General features: G+C 44.1%; 1 protein-coding gene across 2 annotated transcripts in view; it reads right to left on the bottom strand.

Moving 5' to 3' along the window:
* HS2ST1 (heparan sulfate 2-O-sulfotransferase 1) overlaps positions 1-18,280 on the bottom strand; it is a 134,621-nt gene that overhangs the window by 69,096 nt on the left and 47,245 nt on the right. Inside the window, exon 2 of one of the 2 annotated variants that reach the window (XM_075833262.1) lies at positions 15,914-15,999. The exons of the other annotated variant lie outside the window; for it this stretch is intronic. The gene's annotated coding sequence lies outside the window, so the exon portion shown is untranslated. The remainder of the gene's footprint in view (positions 1-15,913; positions 16,000-18,280) is intronic. 2 annotated transcript variants of the gene reach the window in all.

Below are 18,280 nucleotides of genomic sequence, written 5' to 3' on the forward strand. Positions count from 1 at the left end.
TCCTCTTCTGCATCCCGCAGCGGCCGGCGTCGTCCTCTTCTGCATCCCGCAGCGGCCGGCGTCGTCCTCTTCTGCATCCCGCAGCGGCCGGCGTCGTCCTCTTCTGCATCCCGCAGCGGCCGGCGTCGTCCTCTTCTGCATCCCGCAGCGGCCGGCGTCGTCCTCTTCTGCATCCCGCAGCGGCCGGCGTCGTCCTCTTCTGCATCCCGCAGCGGCCGGCGTCGTCCTCTTCTGCATCCCGCAGCGGCCGGCGTCGTCCTCTTCTGCATCCCGCAGCGGCCGGCGTCGTCCTCTTCTGCATCCCGCAGCGGCCGTCGTCGTCCTCTTCTGCATCCCGCAGCGGCCGTCGTCGTCCTCTTCTGCATCCCGCAGCGGCCGTCGTCCTCTTCTGCATCCCGCAGCGGCCGTCGTCCTCTTCTGCATCCCGCAGCGGCCGTCGTCGTCCTCTTCTGCATCCTGCAGCGGCCGTCGTCCTCTTCTGCATCCTGCAGCGGCCGTCGTCCTCTTCTGCATCCTGCAGCGGCCGTTGTAGTCGTCCTCTTCTGCATCCTGCAGTGGCCGTCGTCGCCTCTTCTGCATGGGGTGATGCCGTCGTCGTCGTCGTCCTCTTCTGCATGGTGTGATGCCGTCGTCGTCGTCCTCCTCCTCTTCTTCTGCATGGGGTGATGCCGTCGTCGTCCTCCTCTTCTGCATGGGGTGATGCCGCCGTCGTCCTCTTCTGCATGGGGTGATGCCGTCGTCGTCGTCCTCCTCCTCTTCTGCATGGAGTGATGCTGTCGTCGTCCTCCTCTTCTGCATGGGGTGATGCTGTCATAGTCGTCCTCTTCTGCATGGGGTGATGCCGTCGTCTTCGTCCTCTTCTGCATGGGGTGATGCCATCGTCGTCGTCCTCTTCTGCATGGGGTGATGCCATCGTCGTCGTCCTCTTCTGCATGGGGTGATGCAGTCGTCGTCTACTGCATCCTGCTGCGACCGTCGTCGTCCTCTTCTGCATCCTGCTGCGGCCGTCGTCAACTGTGCTGCTGATTTATTTAAAATTTTTTAGCAGCAGCACTGGTGATTCCTAAATTTCCCAGTCCCTGTTCCAGTTCCCCCCAACCTCCCTCCTCCTTGTAGGTCCTGCGGTCGCTGATCAGTGACCGCCATCACTGATCAGCAATTTTTAGCTGAGTTTTGCACCATCTCCATGTGTGCGCCCTGCGGCCACTGAGTGCTGATCAGTGACCGACATCACTAATCAGCATCTGTGGTAATAAAAATATGTACCCAGGTTTTGTTTATTTATATTTCTGCCAGCTCCATCTCCGTGTGTGTGCCTTACAGCCTCTGAGCGCTGATCAGTGACCGCCATCACTGATCGCCATTTGTGCTCATTTTTTGGCACGCGTTTGATTTTGGGCCTGTTTTAGGGGTGTTTCCACAGTTTTGGTCACTCAGGGTCTTTGCAAATGACAGGGCGCCGCAAACCAATCCAGCAAAATCTGAATGCCAAATAGCACTCCTTCCCTTCTAAGCCCTGCCGTGTGTCCAAATAGCAGTTTATAACCACATATGGGGTATTGCTGTGCCCCGGAGAATTTTCTGTACAAATGTTGGGGTGAGTTTCTCCTTTAGTCCTTGTGGAAATTAAAAAAAAAATTAAAAAAAAAAAAATAGCTAAACCTACATTTTATTAAAAAAAAAAAAATAAAATTTGGATTTTACATTTTGACGGCCTACTTCCAATAATGTCTGCAAAAAACCTGTGGGGTCAAAATGCTAACTATACCGCTAGATAAGTTCCTTGAGGGGTGTAGTTTCTCAAATGGGGTCACTTTTAGGGGGTTTCCATTGTTTTTGCACTACAAGACCTCTTCAAACCGGACATGGTGCCTAAAATATATTCTAATAAAAAGGAGGCCCAAAAATAAACTAAGTGCTCCTTTACTTCTGAGGCCTGTGTTTCAGTTCATTACCACTCTAGGGCCACATGTGGGATATTTCTAAAAATTGCACAACCTGGGCAATAAATATTGAGTAACGTTTCTCTGGTAAAATCTTCCATGTTACAGAAAAAAAAAATGGATTAAAACAGAATTTCTACAAACAAACTGAAATTTGTAAATTTAGCCTCCAATTTGCTCTAATTTTTGAGAAGCACCTAAAGGGTTATTAAACTTTCTAAAAGCTGTTTTTAATACGTTGAGGGGTGCAGTTTTTAAAATGAATTGATTTATGAGGGGTTTCTAATATATATAGTGCCCTCAAAGTCACTTTAGAACTGAAAAAAATAGCCTTTTGAAATATTCTTGAAAATGTGAGGAATTGTTGCCAAAGTTCTTTCCCTTGTAACGTGCTAGAAAAATAAAAATCTTCAAAAACCGACGATAAAGTAGACATATAGGAAATTGTAATTAGCAAGTCTTTTGTGTGGTATTAATATCTGTCTTACAAGCAGATACATTTAAATTTAGAGAAATGCTAATTTTTACAGATTTTCACAAAATTTTTGTGTTTTTCACAAATAAACACTGAATGTATCGAGCAAATTTTACCACTAACTTAAAGTCCAATGTGTCACGAGAAAATCTCAGAATCGCTTGGATAGATGAAAGCATTCTAAAGTTATTACAACATAAAGAGCAACGTCAGTTTAGAAAAAAACGGCCTGGTCCATAAGGCGAAAACAGGCTGTGTCCTTAAAGGGTTAAAAAAAAATAATCCCAAAACACCTGTAAAGTCTATTTGGAACTCCTTCCAGTATAATTCTTTAGAAAAAGTCCAAAAAGACTCCACGTCATCCTCCTCTTTCCCCTCTAGCTGTATTCTCCGCCCTCCCCGCCTCTCTAGTATTTCAGTCAATCACATGACTGTTAGAGGCTGTCAATCTAGTCGATGACAAGCCGATAACAGACTGGAGGGGGGAGACATACAGCGGGCACATGATGCATCACAGCAGATGAAGAAATTGCAGTATTTCCTGTACCACATGATTGTGAAAAAATACGGGGGATCGGTGAGTTATGAAAATAAAAAAATATATAAGATTTAGTAAGTAATCCATTTTCTAAAATATAAATAGAATGCTGAATAATTGTATACCAACGGACAACCCCTTTAAACCGTAACATCGTTGCAATAAAATAACCATGCAATGGTTCCATCCTGACGCCTATGTTCCCTTCCCAAATCAGGTCACTGTTCTTAATAGAAAAAACAAAGGATTGCTTTAAAAGGGGTTTTCCCATCAGAGACCTTATGATATGTCCACAGGATATTTCATAAATGTCAGATAGATACGGTCCCAATCTCTAGAACGGGGTCCCCTAAACCCCGTTCTACTGCTCTGCGTTGTGGCTGAATCGTGTGATTTCCAACCATGAATTTCCGGAAACAGCGTAGCTCACTGAGCTACGTTGTTTCCGTAGCTCCCATAGTAGTGAATGGCAATTACGGCAGCAGAGTAGCATGAGAGCTACACTGTTTCCGTAACTACCATTCAGTTCTATGGGACTTACGGAAACAGCTTAGCTCCGCTGGTTTCCGGAAATTCATGTTTGGAAATCACACGATTCAGCGGAAGCACAGAGCGGTAGAATGGGATTAGGGGGCCCCGTTTTAGAGGAAGGACCCGCATCTATCTGCCATTTATGACATATCCTGTAGACATATCATAAGGTCTCTGATGGGAAAACCCCTTTAAGAAAACGAACAGTCAAGCAAGTTCAAGGGGACATCTGCAACTTCATGTAATAGGATCATGTTTTGATCATGCTTCTTTCATTAAGAGTCCGTGGCATAAACAGCAAGTCGAACATATGGAAGTGCTGCCCTACAGCATGTAATAGCAGTAGACTGCGTTATTGATTCTGTCAAGAACAACGGAACCCTGTCACAACGGTGACAAACCGAAACCATTAGCAACGTTTGTCACCATCGAGATCAACGGTGAGGGAAACGGAAGCCAAGGTTTCAGGTTGCCTTTCCGTTGAGTTAACCCGACGGAAACCGTCAACGGAAGGGCAACGCTGATGTGCACACAGCCTTATATTGCTCTGATCCTAATCTATAGCAGGTGTCTATGTTCACACGTCACATATTTGTCATACTGCTTAGCTGAGCTGTAGTAATTTAGTAGGACAGTTAGTGTTTCCTACATCAGATTACTGTACAGTGCATGGTGTAAAGATGACACCACAGCAAGCATTGTACAGACATTTGACCCAGCAAGGAATGCTGGGAGATTTCAGGTCTAACATCTGCAGAATTGTGAATACAGCTCTGAATTATAATGTGGCTTTTCCATTGATTGGATTATTCCTAACTTTTTATGTAGATTAATTCTATATATAATTTGCAGTAATCTGTTTAATGTCTTCACTGTGTAAAAGCAGCAATTCCTGCTCAGCTTCTTCTCTAGTGCACTCACTGTCAGTACACATAGTAAAGTAAGTCAAGATTGCTTAACCCTTTCAGGACCAGACTAATTTTAGTTTTTCTGCTTTTGTCTTTTGTCCCCGTCTTTAAAAAAAAACTCAGAACAGTTTTATTTTTCCGTTGAGTCAGCTATATAAGGGCTTAATTTTTATGGGACAAATTGTACTTTCTAATGGCACTATTTAATATTATGTGTGATGTACTAGGAAGCTGTAAAAATAAATTCAGAATGCGGTGGAAGAGAGAAAAAAAAACAACAACAACCAGCAGTTCTGACATTTTCTTATGGGTGACCCGCGTAACTTTTTAAAATATTTCTGTGTACGGAGCTGCAGATCTAGTTTTTATTGATACAATTTTGGGGAAAGTCTGGAATTTCTAACACTTATTACATTTTTTTTTGGGGGGGGGGGGGGGGGGGTTGAAGTGGCAAGAAACCCAAAACAGCGATTTGGCCATTTTGATCTTTTTTCTCGCTACAGCATTCACCGTATTGGATAAATATTTGTATATTTCGGGCATTTTCAGACGTGGGGATACCTAATGTATTATTTATTTTTGTATGAGATCTAGTGAAAGGGGGTGTGATTTGAATTTTTATATTTTATTTAATTTTATTTGTATTACAATTTTTTATCCCCCCTAGCTTGGACCTGTGATCATTAGATCACTTATTCTATAGACCGCAATATCACAATATTAGCAGGGCTGGGAGCGTTCACAAGGCTCCTAGCTGCTATAGGAAAACACCTGCTCCCGCGATCTTGCCGCACGGGAGCTGACTGGCAGCAAAGGGAAAGTGAAAGTAAAAACCCTGGTGGTCACATCGGACACTGGCATCTGAGGGGTTAAATGCTTGCGATCAAAGGTGTCTCTGATCGCAAGCATTGCAGATGGGTCCTGCTCGGCTTTTGAGCAAGCGCCATTTATAAAAACCATTTCCCAACGTAAATCACCGGTGGAGCGACAAGAAGGGGTTAAAGGGGTTTTCCGAGCCTTTGAAAAACACAAAAGTACCTGTGTTTTTTCAGACAACGCCACCATAGCTCAGAACTAGTTAGTTTTAATTTTTGTTAAGTTGCCCAGCTCTGTGCAGCACTGTCGTTTTTTTTTTTTGCCAAAGTTTGCTGTGGGCGGAATTACCAGGTAATGGTAGGACTACAGTTCCCATGATTCTTCTCGCCTCTCACAGACATTGCCTATTTTTCCAGCTGCCAGCGTGTCCCTCTATTACAAGGTGTAAGGTAGTGCTGTAACTATTTACTGTCTGCTACTGATCTTCTGCCCAGCATGTAAAACACATCCGTCCCAGAGATAGGGAGTTGTAGAGCAGGGAGGGGTGGCGGCCAGGCCCCATGCACACAAACTTATTTTTTTCCTCCCGTAAATCCTGGCGTGAATACGGGTCCTTTGTCACACGTATTCCACCAGTATTTACGGACCCGTGCCGTAAATACGGGTCCGTTGTCACCAGTATCACACCCGTATTTACGGACCCGTTTTCTCTGCACTAATCGGCAGCCCCTTCTGGCAGAGCTTCCGCAGCGATTGAAAGTAAAAGAAGTTCATACGTACCCTGACCGTTGTCTTGGTGACGCGTCCCTCTTGACATCCAGTTCCGACCTCCTTGGATGACGCAGCAGTCCATGTGACCGCTGCAGCCTGTGATGGGCTGCAGCGGTCACATGGGATGAAATGTCATCCCGGGAGGCCGGACTGGAGGAAGAAGCAGGAAGTTCTGGTAGTCACTGTCCAGGGTGCTGAAAGAGTTACTGCCGATCAGTTAAAGAGACTCTGTCACCACATTATAAGTGTCCTATCTCCTATATAAGGAGATCAGCGCTGTAATGTAGGTGACAGTAATGCTTTTTATTTAAAAAAACGATCTTTTTTCACAACGTTAGGAGCGATTTTGGTTTATGCTAATGAGCTTTCTTAATGCCCAAGTGGGCGTACTTTTACTTTCGACCAAGTGGGCGTTGTACAGAGGAGTGCATGACGCTGACCAATCGGCATCATGCACTCCTCTCCATTCATTTACACTGCACTAGCGATATAGATATATCACTATGTGCAGCCTCATACACAAGCCCTAACATTACTACAGTGTCCTGATAATGAATACACATGAAATCCAGCCTGGACGTCATGTGTACTCAGAATCCTGACACTTCTGAATCTTTTTTTGTGAGATTCCAGAAAGTAAAACCAAATCTCGTTTAGCTCCGTGATCTCGCGAGATTTAGTTTCACTTGCCGGAATCTCACAAAAAAAGAGTCAGAAGTGTCAGGATTCTGAGTACACATGACGTCCAGGCTGGATGGTCATGTGTATTCATTATCAGGACACTGTAGTAATGTTAGGGTTTGTGTATGAGGCTGCACATAGCGATATATCTATATCGCTAGTGCAGTGTAAATGAATGGAGTGCACATGATGCCGATTGGTCAGCGTCATGCACTCCTCTGTACAACGCCCACTTGGTCGAAAGTAAAAGTACGCCCACTTGGGCATTAAGAAAGCTCATTAGCATAAACCAAAATCAATCCTAACGTTGTGAAAAAAGATCGTTTTTTAAATAAAAAGCATTACTGTCACCTACATTACAGCGCCGATCTCCTTATGTAGGAGATAGGGCACTTATAATGTGGTGACAGAGCATCTTTAACTCTTTCAGCACCCTGGACAGTGACTATCCCCTGACGTCACCTAGGAACTCTCCCATAATTACTGGTGCACACACATAGCCACCCGTAATTACGGGAGCCCCATAGACTTCTAAGAGCCTGCCCGTGCCGGAATTACGGCCTGAAATAGGACAGGTTCCATATCTTTCAACGGCCCGGGCATCTTCCCGTAAGCAAACGGGAAGGTACCTGTGGCCAATAGAAGTCTATGGGCCCGTAATTATGGGCGTTTTTACATTCGTGTGAATGGGGCCTAAGTGGCATGTGATGTCCCGTACACTGCAGGGAGGAGGGAGAGGGGAGTTAGCCACGTGTTCGGAGTGTACATGATGTCACACATGCAGGACAAACACTAAGAGAATGTTCATGTGACTGTAAGCCAGTCTCTCATTCAGAGACATTTCAGCTACAGACAGTACATCAGTGACTCATCTTACTGCAGTTACAAAATCCGCTCACAAGTTTTAAAGTGCGGAAAACCCTTTTAATCTCAAACCGGAGAAACACACGATTATGATAATACAAAAGGTTAATCCTTGATATTTTTAAATACTGTACATGACAAGAAAACAGAAAGGTGACAGGTCTTGAAGTACAACTCCTACGCTGGAAAACTCATTTGTTGATTACGTATATTTATAAGGCAACATAGCTTTCTCTCGCCAATCTTCATACACAATGGTGACATATTCTATGCAGCACAGCATATTAGCAGGTAGCAATTGCCTCTACACTTTCTTGATACTAAATACCAGGAACTGCAAGCTGGTGTAGTTAGACCAGGATAGGTAATAAATGTATTATTGCTGGGGGTCCCATTACGGGAACCCCCACCAATCACTAGAACTAGTAACGATAAAATGTGCTTAGTGAGAATAACCCTTTAATTTGTTTTTGCATGCGGTTGTACCATGGGTTGTCCAGGAATGGGGCGCTTTTTCATGCTGATGCCCTATCCACAGGATAGATCATCAGTTTATAATCAGTGGGGGTCAGACAACCAGACCACGCACCGATCAGCTGTTCCGGCTGCCTCCGGGCACCAGAAGTTATGCAGTGGTCGGGGCTGGAAGCAGATGGCTCAGGTCACAGTATAGCGGCTGTGCTGCAGTATTGCAGCTCTGCTCCTATTCAAGTGAAAAAACTGCAGTAACCTAGCACAGCTGCTCTCCGGTGACCGCAGCCATCTGCTTCCAGCCCCGACCACTGCATAACTTCTGGTGCCCGGATGCAGCCAGAACAGCTGATCAGTGCAAAGGTCCGGTCACTAGACCCCCCCCCCCCCACACACCGATCATAAACTGGGCATCAGAACCAAAAACCACCCTATGCCTGAATAACCCCTTTAAACAAAATGCAAGCAAAAATTGCACCAAAACTGCCCTGTGTGAACAGGGGCAGGGGGGGGGGGGATCTAGCAAGAGGCTTACGTCATTTTAATTTGTGGGGCAAAATTTGAGCATGCCTGTTTTGCACAATATTTGCATCATTTTTACGCAGATTGCCTTCTTTTTAAGGGGTGTGGCTTAATGGAAGGGGCAGGGTAACTTGAAGGTTGACAAATGTACTATCATTTACACCCGAAATTCTCATGAATTATAGCGGCTATATAGATTTCACTTTGCGGCGCACGGGCAGCGCAAGAAGAAATAAAGTTATTAAGAGGCATGCGCTCCTTTATAAATCTGTAACATCTTTCTAAAGCAGTCTTCAGGTCTACGGCTGGCGTATGTAACGTCAGTCTTCATAAATCCGGGTCAAGGTCTTTAGTTGCTTCTGCACTATTTACACCAGTTCCATAATTCTCCACTTTTTATAACACAGATACACGAGGGGGCGTCAATGGAGGCTCCAATATGATGAATCATTTCCCTTAATGACTAGGGGCTATAATGGCGCAGTATATCACACTAGACTATACCTTTCAACGCTGTTGCTTATTTTTACACCAGCGAGCTTTTAAGCAAGCAGTAAAAGTGCTAAAATCTTCACATTATTCCTGATGCTCCCAAGAGATGCAGAATGTTTTGACTAAACCTGCGCTACAAGTGTATGGCTAATAGATGTTGGGGAATGCAAGTAGTAACACCTGAAACCTTACTTAGAAATTAGGTCACCTGTCATAACTTAATTCCCGGCACCATCACGCAGGCCGTACTCATCCTGTCAATCCGCACTTTGATTGAGATCTGCAAGTACAGTTACTCTGCCCGCACGAATCCCACAATAGGTGTCTTCAGGGGCCTGAGGCAAATCTCAGTTATTAGCAATGGCAGTCATGTACATTTTTCAACATTCAGCTAGCAGTTTTTTCTCTTTTTATTATTATTTTAACAAGTCTCGTTTGAAGAAATGTATTCAGATAATGAGGTCAATGTAATTCTATTCCAACTGAGCTGGAACACGCACGTTTATGGGGAACAAGTAACTCGCAATCTAGTTCCCTGTAGCAATTGCCTGCGCAGCGCTGGGTGCCTGATTGCTGGGAATTATGAACACTACATCTACATAAATTATTTACTGCTATGCTTGTTCATAAAATAAAATAGGCAAGTGCGCAGCCACATACGGGTTATTATACAGCCAAATATGGTCCATTACCTTGTCCCCATCAGATATGATCAACTCTATGTTCAAAGAATGGCTTCATAAACTGAAAACTTCAAACGGTATGGTCAAGTGTTTTATGCCTGCAGCAAAATTATAAGGCTCTATTCACACGACAGGGTCCGAGTGTCGGCCGATAAAAACGTCAGTTTTGGTCAGTTTTTCTTGGTCGTTTTGCATCCGCTCTGGGACGTGTTTCCGTTTTTAACGGCCAATTTTGACCCGTTTTTTTCCCTGTCCGTTTTAAAAACGGATGAATTTAATTTGTACATTTTTTGCCACACACTTCCCTCTGTAGATAATGCCACAGCCCCCCTGTAGGTAGTGCCACACAGCCCCCTCTAGGTAGTGCCACACAGCTCCCTCTAGGTAGTGCCACACAGGACTCTTTCACATAGCACCCCCCTCCATAGATGGCACCCCCCTACCTTTCTGTAGATCGCTCCACCGTTCCAGGAGCAGTACCTGACTTCACTGTCCATATATGGACAGCGAAGTCAGGAACTTCTCCTGGAGCGGAATCCCCGGCCACAGCTTTGCCGAAGCTGTGGCCTGGGATTGGAGATTCTGCTCCTACAGGGATCAAAAAAATACCCTTCTCCTCCTCTCATGCATTTCGCACTGTGAGGAGGAGAGGGCAATCGACGGACACCGCCAGCACTCGGAACACATTCCAGTGATGGCCATGTATTACCCGGTCCCATAGACTTCTATGGGAGCTGGGCGGCCGGGAGAATGGCCGAAAATAGGGCATGTCCCATTTTTTGATGGCCCGGTTTTCCAGGCCGTCAAAAAAAAAAAAATCAGTCGTGTGAATAGCCCCATTTGGGGTATATTGTTCCTACTGCGATGGCTACTTTTTGAACGGCCGTCGCACGGCCGGTAATCCCTGTCGTGTGAATAGGGCCTAAAAGGGGGAGATTTAGCCATCTGCTCCACTGGAGTAAGATGCGACAGATTTATTAAGAGGCGCATGCCTTTTAAGAAAATATGTTGCATCTTCCCACTTGACAGGATGTGCGCCATGATTGTGGCACAACGACCCCTCAGCATGCTGTGACTCATACAAGGTCCTTATGCAGAGCAGCGTCAGGGCCTTATATACGACGCAGCATTTAACGTCATCAGTGCTGCATCACATACAATGTCCTGACACTGCCCAACTTCAGTACGTTGTATGAGCCAAGTCATGCTGAGCCAACATGAAGGGGAGAAGAGGAGCGGTGAGGTGAGCATTATTTTTTTTATTTAATGGTCTGAGGCATAGGAGGGTTGTCCGATTGGGGGGGGGGGGGAGGCACAGTCCCCTGCCTTGCTACGTCCCAACTGAGTGAAATCTGGCGTATATTTCCACTATGAGTTACGCCAGTTTTCTGAAGTAAATTGTAATAAAAATGTCAATCCGCTGTGTCCCTACCCCTTTTGGGAAGCCACGTCCCATTTCCACAAAAGTGCCCAGGGTGCCGTAAAAAAAAAGAATAAAAATTGCAGATTGCAACGTTAATAAATTCCCCTCTAAGGTATCACGCACATATTACGTCTCCGTTCTGCACACAGCTGTAATAGGGCACCAACAGACGTGCATGGGGCCTTACTGTACTTCTGTATGCCTCAGATTTCATACAGATCTTTTTTCTGCCAAAATCTGTACAAATCTGCCAGATAAGAAATTATGGGATGCTCCACTGCATGTCGTATTACAGAGTAGGGATGCTCGATGCATCGAAATTGCGATACTGTTCAGATACCGTGCACCCTCAAGCAGTTCAATACCGTAATTCATGTATTTCGATACTAAGCTGTGCGGCCGCGCAGCTAAGCATAGTAACACATGAATGTTGTTAGAGCAGGGCTGCGGCTGTTTAATACAGCCATTGCCCAGCTCCTGAGTCCTGACAAGTGTGCGCGCGTGGTCAGCATGATGTGATGCGACCAGCGCTGCACTAATGATTGCCAGCACTGAAGACAGTTCATGGCGGGCCCACTACCAAACACTCCCATGTTCGGTGTTCTGTGCCGGCGCTCATTAGCGCAGCACCAGCCGCATCACTTCGTGCTTGTTGTCAGGAGCGGAACTATGGCTGTATTACACAGCCGCTGCCCCGCTCTAACGGCAGAGATCAGGGAGACCTCTGATCCCTGCTACTATTCCCTTGAATGCTACGATCAAAGCGGACTGCAGCAATCAAGGGGAAAATGAGAAGGGGATGCCCTTTGCATCGCATCACAGGGAATCCCTATGATGCGATCGAGGGACATACCATATATGGGCATTGAAGGACCCCTGGGCTGTCTGACCATATTTCCTGTTAGGGCATACTTAGTACACAAGCAGTTGTTAGGACATACCTATCAGTACACAGGCTAATGAACTGGCATATAGATCTAAAATTAAAACTGCTTTCTTTTACTTATTAATGTGAGGCACGAAATATTATGAAGTTTGAACCTCCATGTGCCACACATTAATAGTAATTAACCCCATTATGTACCTCACAGATTAACCCAATGGTGTCCATTGAAGGGGTTAATTACTATTAATGTGAGGCCCATGGAGATTCAAAATTCATCACACCACGTGCCTCACATCAGAAAACGGAAGAACTTTTTTATTATTATTATAATTATTGTTGGCAAAGTATCGTTTTGGTATTGAATATCGCAATACTACACAGAGTATCGGTATCGAAATCCAAATTCTGGTATCGCGACAACCCTATTACAGAGCAATGCTTTTGGGGGAGAATATCTCCCACATCGGCACCAGACATAGTACGGAGTTGCAGGGGACTCCATGTGTTATCGCACAGCCACCATGAGGCGTAGTGGAAATTCCCCACAGATTTCACCAAGTGCATTGCAAAGAGTAATATCTGCTGCAAAATTCCACAACACATCGGACTGGCTGCAAATGTGAACATCTGTACTCATGTAAAGGGGGTTTTGTGAAACTCCATTCAATAACACGATACTTTACTTTATTGAGAAATTTCGGCGCAGAATTCGCAACAAATTTGCCCCGTCCGACCGCGGAATCTGAATATCCCATCATTTTTTATAGGTACACCTCAATAATAATTACAGACTACCGTCAGCACAACCTAGAACAGACTTTACAACATCACAGTACACATTATTTCCATACACGCCGCTACAATGCATGTGAAGATCTGATTAGAGCATGTTCAATGCCTCATGCTGTGCCGCAACAAACATTCTACAAGATCCCTTGAAATTCATCTAGAGCTAATATTTTACTCAACAATATGGACTTATTAAAAAGTTCAAATGAAGAGTCTGTCTTCCGAACCAAAATACCCCTCCCCTCCCAGGTAAGTAATAATTTTTCTTTTTATATTTCTTACGCAGCTACTGTTTGAAGATCATAAAAAGAAAAAGCCTTAAGGTCCGCTGCACTGGATCACCTAAAATCACTCTGTTCAATCAGTTCCTTTGTTCTCTGCATCTCATAAAAACGAGTAAAAAGAACAATAAAGATTCCCCTTGAGTGATGCATGCTTTAAAATATGCCGCGGCTCACTTGGATTTCTCAATAATAGTTGGCCTTAGACCACATATATTTGCAGTCAAGAGCAGCGAGTGCTCAGCAGTATAGCTTTACAGGTCAATGCGTTTTCTATTGAGCCACTGCCGAGAACTTCTTTTTAAAGTACCTTCACAAAGATGCTTCTCCGAGCCGATATGTCTGCCACCGAGTAAGGAACAGTAGATAAAAGCTATTGTTAGGGCTGGTCTCCACACAACGGAATTCCTGCAGAAAATTTCTGCAGCAATTCGTTGAAAAACGCAGACATTCCGCTGCGGCAAAAACGCACCATTTCCTGCGGTTTTCCTCTGAAAAACGCAGCAATTCTGACCACTTTCCGCAGCAGGAATGGACATGCTGCGGTCCGAAAAATACGCACCGCAGGTCAATTTCTGCTCGTAATTTTCACACAGCATGTGGATGAGATTTGTTAAACTTCATCCACTATGCTGCTACTGTATTCTGCTGCATCTTTTTCGTCCGAAATGCCGGCCGGAAAATACACGGAAATTCTGAGCGTGTGGACGAGCCCTTAAGGGGCTAGCCCTTTATTTTAATTTAGGCTACATTCACACGAGCATGACAGATTTAAGCGCATAAATCTGTCAGCGTGCGTTGCGTTACGCATGAGTGTGCTTTGCGAGTGGCATGCATTTCTCACGCACTTTCAAGCCCTTTTTTTTTCAATGTAATTTATACGGAAAACACGGACAGCACACAGATTTGTATTCGTGTGCGGTCCGTGGTTTTCACGCACCCATTGACTTCAACGCAGCAATATAGGACATGCAGCGGGTTTCACCCAACGGACTTGCTGCGTTAAAACGAACGCATGTGTGTATAGCCCCATTGAAATCAATGCGTTGTTGAAGCACACAGCACAATGACTAGATTCACGCTAGTCTGAATGGGGCCTTAGGCTTACATGAACACATTTATCTCATAGAAAGCAAATGTTAATCGGTCAGCATTTTCATTGTTACCTTTTCATCCTGTAATTAGCAGCGATTAACCTTTTCCAATTTCACATTTGTTTGGCAGACTGTTTTATGGCAGTATGGGAAGAGGGTGGCACGAACATCTGCCTGGAAAACACACTGTGCCCAGTCTTTTGTGAACTTTATAAAAATCTGTACAGAAAGAATGACCAGAGGCAAGCGCTCTACGCTAATGGTCGGAGAGCTGCCCTATGTTCCTCTAGTGGACCATCTACAGAATTCACCTCTGGTGTGGCCAACATGGGAAATTGCACAATGTGAAATCCCCTAATATACGGTTATTAGACAAAATGAACATATACATAGGGCAGCTGTATGGAATCCAAAATCCATATCCTTACAGGCCATCAGAGATCTACTATTTATAGTGATATATAGTCTGCCCATTTCAGGGGTGCACAACCTGTGGCCTGCGTTGCCGTTCTGTGCTGCCCCCAGCATTTTCCGACACCCCCATATTTGGGGACTCCAGAGAGAAAGATTAGGTGTAGAGGTGGCTGCGCATGAATACAGATCTTTCCATGGTGGTGTATGTGCTTATGCCTGGCCACCTTGACTCTTCCTTACTCAAGTGCCGAACAGAGGAGCAGAAGACCTCCCATTCTTCCAATAAGTGAAAGTCCCAGAAGTGGAACCCCCACCTATCAGGCATTTACAGTACTGTGCAAAAGTTATAGGCAGTTGTGGAAAAATGCGGCAAAGTAAGAATGATTTAAAAAATAGTAGTGTAAATAAATTTTGTTACCAATTAATAAACTGCAAATTGAATGAACAGAAATTAAATTTAAATCAAAATTTGGTGTGACCGCCCTTTGCCTTCAAAACAGCATCAATTCTTCTAGGTACACTTGCACACAGCATGTAATCCCAGACAGACTCGATGATGTTGAGATCAGGGTTCCGTGGCGGCCATATCATCGCTTCTAGGGCTCCTGGTTTTTCTTTACACTGAAGATAGTTCTTAATGACATTGGCTGTATGTTTGGGGTCGTTGTCCTGCTGCAGAATAAATTTGGAGCCAATCAGACGCCTCCCTGATGGTATTGCATAGTGGACAAGTATCTGCCTGTATTTCTCAGCATTGAGCACACCAATAATCCTGACCAAATCCCCAAACCTACAAGGAACCTCCACCATGCTTCATTTTTTGCTGCAGACACTGATTGTACCGCTCTACAGCCCTTAGGCGAACATATTGCCTCCTGTTACAGCAAAATATTTCATATTTTGGCTCATTCGTCCAGAGCACCCACTTGCTTTTTTCTGCACCCAAAGTTCCTATGTTTTCGTGAGTCGCTTGGCCTTGCTTACACGTCAAAGGTATGGCTTTCTGGCCACAATTCTTCCTCCGAACAGTAGATGGGTGTACCTGGGTATCACTGGTTTCTGCCAGTCCTGAGCCGAAAGGAAGCAAGTTCAATGTGTCTAAATTTGCACTAAATTTCCTTGGCCAACCACTGCGTCTATGGTCTTTAACAGTGCCCTTTTTTTGTGCTTCTACAAAAGAGCTTGAACAGCACATCATGAAACCCCAGTCTACTTTGAAATCTCTGCCTGGAAGAGACCTTACTGATCTAGTAAAACTACCTTGTGTCTTGTTGCTGTGCTCAGTCTTGCCATGGTAGCCCTGTGACAAAAACGGTCTTCCACAACCTCACCTTTGTAGCAGTGTTTGGCTGTTCCTCACCCAGTTGTAAGCCTCCTACGCAGCAGTTTCTGTTACAATTAACGAGTGTGTTTCAACCTGAATATGAAAATGATGATCATTATCACGTGTTTGGTATAATTGGTTAATCATACACCTGACTATAATCCTACAAAATACATGATTTTGTGCAAGTGTACGTAGAAGAGTTGATGCGTTTTAAAGGCAAAGGGTGGTCACACCAAATGTTGATTTGATTTCTATTCTGTTTATTTTTATCAATTAACAAAATACAATTAGCACTTCTATTTTTGAAAGCATTCTTACTTTGCAGCATTTTTCCACAACTGCCTAAAATTGCACAGTACTGTACATCATATCATGTCAATAGCTCTAGGAGGTGTACCTTGGGCCTATTTGATGTAGCCAGTTAATACAGTTTGTACCCTGCTGGGAGGGAAATTACAGGGAACTTCAAGTCTATGAACTCCTCTACATTGATTTTTTTTTATTGTTCATTTCCTTCCTACCTATGGCTATGCACACCTTTGACATTTTTTTTTTTTTTTTTTTAACAATAATATTGTGGATCAGTGTGATTGGTGCAACTTCCTAAATAGATTTTATTAAAAAAATATTTTTCTTTTTGAGATACAGCTGCTCTGTATCCTGTATAGTTCGCAAGGACCTGAATCGGTCAGGTCAGCAGGACTGAAGTGGATCCTGCGTGTCTCTGACATGCGGAATCCACCTGTAATCGTTCACATCTATATGAACTTAGACGTGATTGATAGCAGCTCGATCCTGCGTACATTCTTTCATTGTAAGGCTATTTTAACATTGCAGCGCACATTTGCCATATGCACCCAGTACAATTGTATTCATGAGTGTGCTTATGGCCTCAGTCGGGCTGGTATGCATGAGAAAACCTTTTGTTTGTGCTGTATGAAATAGCGCCGCAAAATGCGCTATGCCATACAGAGGCATCCAGCAAAAAACAAACAACTATACAGTGCAGTATAGTTTTTTCTCACAGAGCCTATGGGGATTCCTCTATAGGCCTTTAGGGTATACGTTCACACAGTTTTTTGCAGGCAGTCTGCCTCAAAATTACGTCAGGAACTTTGAGGCAGATTTTGACCTGCGTGCACTTTCTTTGCCGCATTTTTCGGACGTGGCCATGGAGTGTCATAGGCAAAAGACGCTGCGAAAACCACTTTCTCCGCCTCCCATTGATGTCAAGGGGATGTCAGAGACAGAAATGCGGGAAGAAAGAGCATGACGCTTTTTTTTTTTCCCCCGGGAATGTTTTTTTTCACGAGCAGAAAAAAAAACAAAAAACACCTCCGCCTCCCAATGAAATGAATGGTAGGCGATTTCAGCCAGTTTTTGGCACGATTTCCATGTCAAAAAAACTTTGTGTGAACTAGTCCTTACAGTGGTATCTGTTGGACGTATACTTTGGGGAATCTTCATGAAGTATACCTACATTCGTCATTGCAAAACGCAGCGTGAAAAATTTCTAAGGCGGTGATCACATCTGCATTGGAGGCTGTTAGGAGCTTCTGTCTCATACTCCACCAAACCACTGTAACTAGACAAAATAGTGCAACATGCAGCGCTATTTCGCCTGGTAAAACGACAGACACCATGACAGAACCTATTTAAGTTCATGGGTTCGGTCAAGCGCCATTGGGTGTCCATCATGTGACTGTTTCGGCACTTACGTTATTTTTTGTTCCTGTAACAGTACAGAAAAACTGAAATCGTGATGCAGATGTGACCAGAACCTTCGGGATAGAATCAGGGAGGGGGATGAGGCTTATCAGGGCAGATTAGAGTGTGGAGAGGAAAGAGAGCACAGTACTGTTCAGTAGGGATGTCACGATACCAGAATTTGGACTTCGATACCGATACTTCATTTAGTATTGCTATTTCGATACCAATTTCGATACTTTGCCAACAGTAATAAAAAAAAAAGTTCTTCCATTTTCTGATGTGAGGCGCGAGGTGTGATGAATTTTGAATGTGCCTCACATTAATAGTAATTAATCCCATCATGTCTCAGTCATAATGAGTTAATGTGTGAGGTACATGATGGGGTTAATTACTATTAATGTGAAGAACATGGAGGTTAAATTCATCGCACCTCGCGCCTCACATTAATAAGTGAAAGAAGGCAGTGTTTATTTTATTTTTTTACAGCGTACACATCATAAATGATGCAAAAAAATTGTTGTGCAGGTTATTACGGCTGCGCCAATACTGAATATGTGACTATTTTATGTATGGAGACTTATTTTAAATGTTTATTGTAAAAAAGGTGTAGGTGTATTCTTTTTTTTAAATTTAACATTACTTTGTTTTTATTTTATTTTTA

This window comes from Rhinoderma darwinii, chromosome 7, assembly GCF_050947455.1.
Source record: "Rhinoderma darwinii isolate aRhiDar2 chromosome 7, aRhiDar2.hap1, whole genome shotgun sequence".
In the NCBI taxonomy this organism is placed as follows: domain Eukaryota; kingdom Metazoa; phylum Chordata; class Amphibia; order Anura; family Rhinodermatidae; genus Rhinoderma; species Rhinoderma darwinii.